This window comes from Cryptomeria japonica, chromosome 8 (genome assembly GCF_030272615.1).
Source record: "Cryptomeria japonica chromosome 8, Sugi_1.0, whole genome shotgun sequence".
Taxonomy (NCBI): Eukaryota; Viridiplantae; Streptophyta; class Pinopsida; order Cupressales; family Cupressaceae; genus Cryptomeria; species Cryptomeria japonica.
Genome location: NC_081412.1, coordinates 595,043,185 through 595,055,593, shown reverse-complemented (window position 1 = coordinate 595,055,593; position 12,409 = coordinate 595,043,185). Strand labels below are relative to the sequence as shown.

At 32.4% G+C, this 12,409-nt stretch overlaps 1 protein-coding gene across 3 annotated transcripts in view; it reads right to left on the bottom strand.

Moving 5' to 3' along the window:
- Positions 1 to 7,251, bottom strand: part of LOC131029841 (uncharacterized) — a 62,583-nt gene extending 55,332 nt beyond the window's left edge. For all 3 annotated transcript variants that reach the window (XR_009102841.1, XM_057960491.2, XM_057960492.2), the window contains exon 1: positions 6,738 to 7,251. The gene's annotated coding sequence lies outside the window, so the exon portion shown is untranslated. The remainder of the gene's footprint in view (positions 1 to 6,737) is intronic.
- Between the last annotated feature and the right edge of the window lie 5,158 nt (positions 7,252 to 12,409).

Here is a 12,409-nt window from a genome sequence, read left to right as displayed (position 1 = left end):
TTCCAAATGCCATTTAAAACCTTGTGCGACTTTATCTTAACGTGATTTTCAAAGGATATCATGTGTTTTGGCTAACATCGCCCTGGTCCCTTGGAGAGGGACAGGAGCGATCTCCATGTCCTGGCTCAAATTCGTAAACATCTAACCTTTGTTCATCGTTTATTGCCTTCCAAATAGCGTCCTTTACCTCGTCCATCTTCGCCTTGCCTTGATTTTGAAGGAGCATGTGCGTTTTTAATGAAATCGCTTTGGTCCCTGTCCAAAGGACAGGAGCGATATAGACTCCTTAGCTTGATTGATAACATTTGGACATTCCAAACTTTGATATATCACCTTCAAAAGACACCTTGAACCTCTTACGACCTTGTGAAGTCTTGTCTTAACGTCATTTTTGCATAAATTGATCAATACACTCAATATCGCTCTGGTCCCTTCCTGAGGGACAGGAGCGAAGTTCAACATTATGAGCTTGTTCTTGTTTTCTTCAACTTGCAATTATCTTCAATGCGTGAAATGACGTCCTTTCGATCCTCTTGGTAGCTTAACACTTGCTTGTCTTTTGAAATCTATGCCTTTATGGAAATATCGCTCTGGTCCCTTCCTGAGGGACAGGAGCGAACTGGGGTCTTAGAGTGCAAATTCCTTCAATATGATGACCTTGGTAACTTGTGCTTGATTGAAATGCCTTGAAACGTCTTTGCCACCTTGTTCCTCGTCTTAGAATGTCCTGAACTTGGAGGAACGGTTTTAAACTTGAATAAGAAGCAATATAACCATCATATCGCCCTGGTCCCTTGGAGAGGGATAGGAGCGATATTAGCTCTTTAGGCCTCATTTCACTTCGTCATCTTCAAAACTTATATTCAACGGATTCGCAATGTTCTATTCCATTCATTCATGCCTTGGGATCGATTGAAACTGGACAAGAAAATCATCCACAACAAAAATCGCTCTGGTCCCTTCCTGAGGGACAGGAGCGAACTAGGCATTTTGGGACCCTTGTTGACGTTTCAAAATCTTCAATTTGTCTTCAATGAGTTCATTTCATCGTCTTCCTTGCCATCAAACACAAACTTGCCTTGATCTTTGCCTGAATTTTGCCCTATGAAGAATATCGCTCTGGTCCCTGGGAGAGGGACAGGAGCTACAACGTACTTCGCCCTGGTCCCTTCCTGAGGGACAGGAGCGATTTTAACATTCTGGGTCATTTCCTTCATGTTTGCACTTCAAATTATATTCATCTGATAAAACATCTCTCCTTAGACCTCTTCAAATTGTTAAGTCGTTAAAATCTTGCAAGGACAAAGCAAAATTTGATTTGTAGCTCCGGTCCTTCACTGAGGGACGGGAGCGATTTTGCTCCTGGAGGCATTTCTGTGTTCATGAAAATCTTCAATTTATATTCAATGGAAAGATCTCGCCTTTCTCCATCACTTTCAACTTGAAATTTATCTTGACTCTGCAGGGACAGTAAGATATTTGAAAACGAGCTCCCGTCCTTCACTGAGGGACAGGAGCGATTTTGCTCCTACAGGCCAAAATATCATGATTCTACACATTTTATCACTTCACAAGGCGAAAACAAATCATTTGAAATGCCTAGGATCAAAAATCAAAAAAGTCAAAATTTGGTCAAAAATATTCAATTGGACAAAAATTCACATTTCATCTCAACACTTAGACAAATTTAAGCTCTGCATCAACATTCCAATTGAAAATTAGACCATTCTGGCGAATTCATTGCATTCGAAATTTGCATCCTTCGAAAGGAAGCTCAAAAGCTCTCAAAACTGACTGGATTTTGGCCTAAAAAGACGAAAATTAAAACCCTAAGGCTTGACCCTAAATCCAGACAACTGACTGACTAACAAAATCCTAAAAACAAAGGAAAAAAAAACAAGCGAAAAACGAGCAAAAAGAGGGGGTCCCCATTTGCGATGGGGCGATGTGTGAAATGGTCACAACAGGCACCAACATTTGAAACTGCTTTTATTTTTATTTTATATATTTATATTATATTTTATTTATTTATTTGTTTGTTATATTTTAACCAATATTGAAAACACTTCTTTTTAAAAATTATAATAATATTAATTAATTTTGGGAAAATGGGACATGATGTCTATCAAAAAAGATGAATTCATCAATACCACCTCTATGCAAAATCACCATGGGTCACATCGGTTGTTTCAAGTTGTGAAGAAAGGAAAACATGCAGTTCAATGCAAGTAGTACACTCTTCAAGCAACTCCAATTCATGTTTCTGCAATCAGCTACCCACACAATGGAGACCATTTCTTTCCAAAAAAGACAGATTATCCAAGCACACCTGGGTTCAATTGCAGCTCCAAGTGAGCTCCTTGCAAGATTCCTAACTTATGATCATTGCCACTTCACAAAGCATACATCATCTTGTTGGGTTGCACATACAGAAGAAAACAACACTAGGACATTGGAAGGCTAAATAATTTGAGTAATTAATCATAGTATACATTCTCACATGGACAAGAAGATAATGCTGAGACATTGGAAGGTTTTTTTATCAAGTAACTGATCACTTGACAATTCACCTTCCTAGTAAAGAATTGATGTGAACAGCTATATTAATCAGCATACCAATGGTTCTTAGAATTAAGCTGTCATGAAAAACTGATCTGTATATCCTACAACTCCACTCCTCTCAACATCCATCATATTAGACATTGTACAAACTGTATTTGTAACACATTGTCAAATATAGCATCCCTCTTTGGGATTGGTCCATAGTCTACACCTTTTTGCAATCTAAGCCAAGAAGTTTTACATGTATAATATATTTTCCATTAATAAATAAAAGAACTATTTTCCCGTCTCGTGTTCTATATGAATGTGGAATGGTGCTTTCAAGTTTTTTTTCACATGTATCTCATAAGTTGATTAGCTAAACCTATTATTTTGGAAGTTGTTAGTTGTACAACTCTAGACCTTGGTTTTCTAAAGGAGGTCAATTGTTTCTTAGACCCCAGTACCCTAATTTTTATTCAACTAATGAAATCTCAAATCCTTACTTCTGTTCATATTTGTATGAGACTTCCAAACCTTTATTTTCAGTTTCAAAATAGAAATTAGGTCATTCTATTTCATGTTTAATCACTTCGGAAGGGTCTACAGAAATGATATTGAGAATCAGTTTTTCTCAGATTTGTGTGGCTGTGGTCTTTAGATGGGGACTGTTGTATGAACTAATTATGGAAGATTATAATATGGAACCATAAAACGGATTATGAGAATGTTGCTTTCTAATGCATACTTATTTTTTGAGTAAGGAAAATTAGCCCCGAAATGTTGTGAAATCACTTTGTTATGGAAACTTTTCAAGATCCTCTTGACTCAGATGAACATGAGGTTAAGAATCCCAATTATGAGGCAATGCATGTATCTGGATTCTGAACAACACCATCCAGAGGTCAAAACGATATTGACACATTTAACTGCTGATCAGTAGTCATGCATGCTAGTTGTATCTTCTCAACAGAGGATGAAACAAGCAAGAAGAGTCCAATCTCATATCCAATGGCATAGCATGATCAACAAAATTCTAAATGTTTTTCTGGAGATATTATGATTAAGTAGCTGTAGTTGGTAGTTGTTTGTTTCCCATGGATTGTTTTCTGTATCCAAAGCTGCATTGTAATCATTTGTAGTCTCTGTTTTGCTGAAATTAGTAAATTTTCTTTTTTATCATTTCTAAGAAATAGAAAGTAAGTCAAATTTGACAGTAGTACCACATGGGCATTGAGGAAGCGTGAACCACCTATGGACTAAAAGCCATCCAAGGTTTGCCTAATCAGAAACCTCATGATCAGAAAGTAAATTTATTGGTTGTCCAGAAGGGTCATGGTTTTGAACAAGTCATATAATCAGATGTTATATCTGGAAACTAGTCTTCCTTGGAGTCTGTTGAAAGTGGGTACCTGCGGTGATACAGTGTATGCACTTCATAATTTTGAATAAGATCCCTTCCCATATACAACATATACAATCCCTAAAGACATAAGACAATATACTTAGCATTTCTGTATGTAAGAAGCCTGTCAGCTCATCTCAACCTGGTTCCTATCCTTATAAATTTGATACAACCATATTCACAAATCTAATATGGTATGATGAAGCTATTGTATGTTATTAATAAATCCTTCCACCCACCACATCTCTGATTCAACATATCCTAGACAACCAACCTTTACAGGAATTCCATAGTTAGATAGAATTTAAAGCCTGAAAACTCAAAGAAACTGAGGAAATAGTGACAGAATAGACAAAACCAGAAGAAATATTTTGGCCAATATAATCATTCTCTGGAGATAATTGAGTGAGAATGTACAAACCTTAAGTATTGACAATTTCAGAACAACACAGATACATTGATAAGGAATCTACTGAAAGAGGAGAAGAGATCTATAAAAGAGAGGCTTCTTTTAGGTTGGGAAATTGGGTGTTTACCTAATTGACGATGACTACTTCAATTTTCACAAACCAGCATGGGACTGATGTTAACCAGAATGATAAATTCATTTGGAGAATGTACCCTTATTGACTTTGTGATCCAGAATACCATTCAGGCCAATCTGATATCGTATAAAGTTCTCTTTCCTATGGAAAAGAGAAAACTCTGACATTGTGATTTGAGTACTAAATGACAATGAAGCATGGTCTTAACACAAGGACAGTAGAAGTGCACAAATATGTCATTATGCTTTCCCCATATTACTGTAAATAGATAAATCAGCTCAGATGTAGCTGTAAGCCTTATAATAAAAATACATAAGGGGGGGGCAGAAGGTTCTCATATGATAATCATAACTTCTATCAGCTAGAAATAAACTAACTCCCTTGACACATCTACAAGATAACTTAGAACCCATATTTCAACAAGGAATAAGCTCTTTGCATAAAGAAAACCACAAGTGTCAAGAAGGTACTTAAAATCGAATTACCTACAAAAGGAAAGTTATATAAACACATTTGAACTTAGTAATGCAATAATTCCACATTTATTTATATAAATGATAGTCTAGGAATCTAGAATTCAAATACCAAGGAGAATGCTCTGCTTTGTGCAGTTTGATGCTGTAGTTATATGTACACTCCATGAAGCACAATATGAATATATAATGAGAAATATCTTTTCAGGGAAAAGTATTGGATCATTCACACAGTTAGCATTCAAAGGATCCTTGTAAGATGAGGTGAAGTCAAATTATTTCTGGCATTGGCATTAGAAAGAAATGGGAAATGAAGGTGAGCCTGTTGTTAGCAAGCCATTGGATAATTGCCTTGGATAGAATGGAGAACAAATAGACCCTGTATGCATACAGAATCCACCCTTACAAACTAGCAAACTACCATTATAGCTTTACCAATTTGTTTTGTATGACAAAGTCTGGATTTTAAAGAAGAGCATGTATGAGAGTTGCTGAGAAAATATCTTTTCATAGTTGCTTCTGAAGTGTTAGGAAACAGAAGGGAAATTCAAACAGTAACATATAATTGTGAAAGAAGGCTACTTCTGGTCCATTTGTTTTATAAACAATTATTGGCCATTAGAACATTGATAAGTAACAGGGTTAGTGTCACTGGTATAGTTTTCACAGGCGCTTTCTTTCACCGAGATTAATTGAGAAGTAGATGATCTCTATGTTTTGTGAGTATGTTTGGAATCTACAATAGATGGCTGGTGTTGAGGATTCCCATGCCGAGTTGCAGAATTAATCTCTTGAACTATACTAATGCTATTCTTCATTTACTAGTTTCAGTTTGGCAAAGCTCTTGAAAAAATATCCAAAGAATGAAGAGCTTGTACCTTTATCTCAAACACTGCACCGAATGAAATCATACAGATATAAGTATCCTGAAGTTTAGAACACTATTCAGACCTTAATTACATACAAAAACGTATTCTCCTAGTAGGATGTTTCATTGTCACTTGCTTTACATGATGCATCCGATGTGCATGTATGCCATTATGGTGCCTTAAGCTTTCTATGTATATCTTTTGTAATCTTTACCACATAATGCGAAAAATAGTCAAACTTCAATGAGAAAAATACTATGTACACTGATTATAGTTAGCTTCTACCTAAGAAGAAATCTGTTGGGAAACCTTTTCTGCAACCTTCTAGACGCTTATTTGCAAAACTCAGGTTCTGTAAGGGAAAACAAACACAACAAAATCTAAATATTAACTCTCTCAGCACTATTTTCGGGATGGCAAGCATAATTTATGTGATAATAAAACATTTATATTTTAAGTCTGAATTAAAATCAATTAGAGTTTCTAATCTACAGTCAGAACAAGGACAATACACCTTTCCTAACCATTATCAGGAGAAATTTTTTCCAGAGACTACCACAAAATACTAAGGATTTGGAAAGAGATAAGCATATAGATACTGGGAAACGTAAAAAAAGAAAAAAACTGAACATATGCTATCAGACCATTATTGAAAAAAAACCATAACCACAATCCCCGTTTTCCTAATGTCTGGTTGGTCGATTCAAAACTCCATGATCTTAAAAAATAAATGCAGAGAGATAATCACATGTATTCTGAATGCACACCGCTAACAACATAGTTCAATGAAGTTGGTATATGCAGATATGGAAAAATATAAATTACAAAGAAGAAAATATTAGTGAATCCCCCATGCTGGATTCCGTGGAAAAAAGGTGGTGACAAAATTCAACATCTCACATACCTTACATTGCAAGAAGGCAACGCTTGAAATTTGCAAAAAAACACAGCATATCGCCAAAACACACCAGAACAAGCATTGTTATGTACAAACATATATTTGTGTGTATATCGTCTAAAACTTGGTGATATACACAGCAGGAGGGTGCATAATTCTGTGTATATCATTGGAAACGATGATGGAGCGTTTTTCGGTTGCAGCTCTGGAAAAGCATATGGAGCAGAAAATCGTGATTAAGAGGAGGGGAAGGGCTGACACAAAAAGTGTCATTGTCTTCTTTGGTTGGCACAATGGCAGACAAGTGGGGTAATGCTATTTATTTGCATTGCTCTGGTACACTCTCATATTATTCTGTTCCACTTCAATGTCTAGTCAACTACATGCAGTTACTTTCCCTCTTTTTAAAAAGAATAACATGTTAAAACCAAAATTTGTAGTCTCCAAAACCCCCGCAAAATACAACTGAATCCCCTCAGTGGGTTTTCCACCAAGCAGAGGAAAGCTTCCTTTGAGGACAAAGCTGCACCTACCATACTACCATTTGTAGATGGTTTATAGGGGTAGTGCCTCAAGTGATGAGGGATTTACTTGGCTCAAAATAAACTGCTGGAATGTTGGTTCTCTCAAGTAATAATCATGGGTGTATACTCTAAATAGGGGAAAATATTTTTATATAAAATTATTTAAGTTTATTTCATATAATTTTAAAATTAAGATTTAAGGTTCAAATTTCTAGTGGGTTATTGTGATCATATAATAAATAGGTATGAAGTGGGCATGTCATGTCAACATCACGTTAAAAAGTTTACACATTATTTAAAAAGAAAAACTGCAATTAAATGAAATTAAATATTTAGTTTAAAATTTAATGATGAATTGGTGTGAAAAATGTTAAAAGTTGATTTGTGGAGATACTAGAATATTAGATTTTGTTTAGATGAAGATTTTTTATATTGTAAATTGGTTTCTGTTTAAGTTTTCATTTATGTGAGTTTGAACTTCATCTTCATGAGCAACATGTAGACTTAAACTATCAATCGCAAAGCTAAACCAATAAAATGTGGAGATTTTTTTGTTTTTGAATGAGTCTAAGAATAGGTGGTGTTTAGGAACATCTTTGGGAGATATGTTGAATTGGAGGGTTTGTCTTCAATCATATGAGTGAGTTTTTTTACTAAAAAAAAAACTTAAAAACAAGAAGTAAGCATAAATGTATCTAAAATGATATCACAAGAAGATAAATGTAGAATGAATTATCCTTTTATCCTTTTTGATCTAGGTGTTCCTCTCATGTTTTAACATGATTTCAAATGAGTGAACAAGTGCCTTAATATAACAATCAAGTATACAAAGCAACATAATTTGTTTAAATCAACTCACCACAACTAATGAAATAATTGACAATATATAATGTAAAATTTTAAAATTTAGATCTAGAAATTATTAAAGTGACATAAATTAAATCACTATTTATAAATCTAATCTATAAATTGAAAAATAAGAATTATTTTTTAATAAATTAATTTTTAAAATTAAAATATAATAAATTCTAAATTAATTCATTTGAAATATATCACTTAAAAATTAATTATTGAAAAATAAATGAATGCACTATTGTCCTAAGAGAAATTGTATTATAATGATATTTATAAAATGTTATAGAGAAGATTAATAAAATGTAAATGTATCTTTTTATTTATTTTTATTGACCTTAATTCTTAATCACTGTCTTACAATTTGAATTATTTTCATTAATCAAAATAAAATTAATAATTTAAATAATTAAATATGTAAAAAATAAGTTTATTTTAAATGTATGGAAAGTTGAATTTATGGGTATTGAGATTAAAATAAAAATATTAAAATATTATTTGATTTGTTTCATAATTTTAAATGAAAAAATTATGAAATATTGAATATAAGATAAAAATATTTTATGTTTTATATAAGTCTATAAATGAGTTGTCTTTTTTTTTAATGTATAATTAATATTTATTTATTTTTTAATTATTTATTTTTTATTGGAAAATATTATTTTTTATGTTAAATATAATTATAATAAAAAAATTATATATTTAATTAACTTTTATTTAATTTTAAAATTTAATGGATTGATGGTTTAATATAATTTATATTGATAAATAATATATTCTTGTATAAAGTTGAGTTTATTTTCTCATTAAATATTTATTTTCATTTATACATATTTTCATATGTTTGATCATGTTTTATTCATATATGTAGCTCATCATTTATTACAATTACATCCATTACCCATACAAACTTCTATATATTCCTCTATCACATCAAAATTTACACTATGCTGATATTTAAAAACATTCAATGTGCATTCATTCATATCAATTATCAAAGTTGAAAAATATTCTAGAAACAATTTGTTTATCATAGTAAAAGAAACCTAATTCTATATCAAATCATTCTAGGATACCTACATGTATGATTGTTGTTTGTTGAACATCCACCCAACCATAAAAGATGGTAAAATAGGGTTGACTATGAAGAACTTAAACCTCAAAATTCAACATTTTTTCCAATATACTTTAAAAAACATCAATCCTTGTGTTAGAGTAAATATTAGAGATAGGGATGAAATAAATCACTATAGTCCACAATGTGGAAGGTCATTTCTATGAAGTTTAGTTTACATTAAATTGACAATTATTCCATATTCAAGTCATAACATTCATTTTCAATACCAAGACATATAGAATCTACAAAACAAATTAATTCTCACACATAAAATGTTCTATCATTCACATTTGATTTTTTAAACTAACATTCATCAATATAATATTTTATATATTTATTTATAATCTTTAATTAATTAACTCCAATAATACATTTTGAGAATCCTATTTTCCTTTACATGATACCATTTATTATTTGAATATCCTAATTCAAATTTAAACTATTTAAACCATCTACTCTTAACATTTAATTAAAAAATATCCTTTTAATATCTTATTAAAACTCTTTGCTATTCTCCACCTTTGTTTTATTGTTTTTAATATAAAAAACATTTGATTAAAAAATTTAACAAACAAATAACACTTTATCAATATAATAAAAATTATTGTAAGTCAACAACCACCTTCAAGAGATTAATATGCTAAAAATTAAAAATAATAGACTAATATTTATTGCATTTTCTTTTACCAATAAATAATAGAAGTAACAAACTAATTTATAAAAAGATTCCCAATCTTAAAACATTGGAACTTAAAATAATTAAAATTAAAATTAAGTTAATCCAACCTTATAATTAGAAAACAAAATAATAACAACCCATAAAAGTCGTCTTTAATACAACTTAAAATATACATTTATTTATTCCTAAATTCAAATGTGGAGGAAGCCGCTTATATTTATGACACGTTTTCAAAAATGTCTTTTCTTTAATTTGTTATTAGTCAATACATAACTGATTGTTTTCCCTTTGGTGGGGCCTACCTCAACTCCATCGGGTACACCTAAAACTTATGAGCCATGATGACGTCATCCATACGCCATAAATTTTTAAAATGTGTAGAAAAGCAAAATGATTGGGAAAATTTATTGAGTATTGAGCAAAGAGGGAAAGTGGAGACAAGATGTGTACCTTTGTGCAGGGGATGCATAGACATATCCACTACACCATGAGAGCTTCACTTATGCCATGTAAATACTTTGTTTTTCTAATGAATGCCATTGTTGAATGAATTACATCCTTTCTTGGGGGCCTTTGCTTTTATTATTATAATTGGATGATTATATTAAAATATGCCCAGGTGATAAGGTAATAAATATAATGATTTCAATTTATAAGGGGTTAGTTTTTTATATATATAAAGAATTTGTTGTATTTTTGTAATTGTTGATTAGAATAAAAAAAGGATTGGATTTATTTTTTAGATTATTAAGTATATATTGCAACATTAGATCGTATTTGTAATTTGGTCTAAGGACACTTTTTTAACTAGAGATTTGTTCTTTTATTTTATTTTTTTATTGAAGATGCAAAAAGAAAAATTACAAGATAAGACAGTCAATGACTGTAAAAAAAAGTTCTTAACCAATTAAAATAGAAAAATTATTAGTAGACTCTCAATTAGTGTCAAAAAGAGATCCTAACTAGTCATTACAAAGATATTATCAGCAGACTATCTTTATAGAACCATAGCTCACAGATGGTACAATCCCATAAAATTACAAAAACCAACAACATGTTGTCAAACTAAAAGTTGGAAAAAATCAAACCCAAGAATAGAGATGAAACAACCAATACAATGACCAAAACGAACAACACAACTAGTTTAGCAAAAGAAGCCTGAGACTTTGAGCAATACGAATCTTCTTATTTCCAAGTAACTAGACCACTTGATGTTTGATGCTTTGGATTTTAAGCTCCATCTTTAAGTTTCTTCTAGAATCCACCTGCAATTTACAAGAGGAAGCAAGACAAAAAAAACTGTCATAGTAAAGCTTTAAAACTACAACTTCCTAACAATTGTTATGATGATTAAATATTGTTTTGCATATGTATCTCCATATATGCAATAAGATTACATGTTGAATTTCATCTGCAAAAATATTATTATGAAGCCCAACACCAAGCAAGGCCTCTTTCCAATTAAGTTGATGGTCAAAAATAGTAGGTAATTCCTTAAACACGAAATTCCATTGTTTTTGAGCAAATTGGCATCTCCAAAAAATGTGTCTCATATCTGTTAGGGTTTCAAGCAGATCCGAAGCAAATATGAACTAACAATTATATGCAGATTTAAATACAAAAGATAAAGAAATAAAACAAGACACAGATAACACAGAGATTTAACGTGGTTCACCCGGAATGGGTTACGTCCACCATACACAGCCGTCCAATCTTTCTTATTATCCAGCAAAAATAGTACATCAACCTTACAATGCCTTAAGCATCCCAGCCGCTTATAACATGCGTTTTTAGGGCAACAAACAAAGTCGGCCTTTTTAGGGTTTTATTACAATGTCGGTTTTCATCAACAAAAAAATGGCAAAAAAAAAATTTCTCGAGGGCTACCCCGACGAGGATACATGCTGAGTGTACAGTACTTTATTGATCAGTCGCCACATTTCAACAATCTCCCACTTGGAGACTGATCAGGCTCCACACCAAACAATCTCCCACTTGGAGACTAATACTACACGACACCACTGTACATGCAACATCCGCTGGATAAAACACTAGGACTTGACTGGTATAAATTCCACAATTATCAATCAAGAAGACCAACAGAAACTGATGAAGAAATCAGCTTCTCCTGTGGAACTGCCTTTGTGAACATATCGGCAGGATTCTCACTTGTGTGAATCTTCTCAAGCCGTAACTGACCCTCCTCCAAAACAGTCCGGATGAAGTGGTACCTGAGCTGAATGTGCTTTGTCCTTGAATGAAAAGCAGAGTTCTTCGCAAGATGAATGGCACTCTGGCTATCAGTATATAATGGGCTATCCTCTTGTGTCTGACCCAATTCCTTCAGAAAATATTGCAACCAAATCATTTCTTTGCTGGCTTCTGTAGCAGCAACATACTCAGCTTCAGTGGTTGAAAGTGCAACAACCTTTTGCAGCCTAGAAATCCAACTGACTGCAGTTCCCCCTATAGTAAAAACATACCCTGTAGTACTCCTCCGTGAATC